The sequence below is a fragment of the Brassica oleracea genome, chromosome C6, assembly GCF_000695525.1.
Source record: "Brassica oleracea var. oleracea cultivar TO1000 chromosome C6, BOL, whole genome shotgun sequence".
Taxonomy (NCBI): domain Eukaryota; kingdom Viridiplantae; phylum Streptophyta; class Magnoliopsida; order Brassicales; family Brassicaceae; genus Brassica; species Brassica oleracea.
Window position 1 is genome coordinate 12937896 of NC_027753.1, and position 228 is coordinate 12938123.

A 228-nucleotide genomic window follows, 5' to 3' on the forward strand; every position below is an offset into this window, starting at 1 on the left:
TTTTAGGGTTTAAATAGATTATGCGGGATTAGCCCCAACTATAGATTGCTGAGTTGTGATAATTATCATTAGGATTGTCATTAATGCCTGATTCTCGATTCGCTACCTAGAACTTGCCCTAGGATTGTTAGATAAAAGCGATAGCTTCATTCTCATCCTGAAACCATTCTAACTGAGTTAAGTTTCTTGCTAAGAGTAAGGCGAGAGCTGATCTAGTGAGCTTAGTAA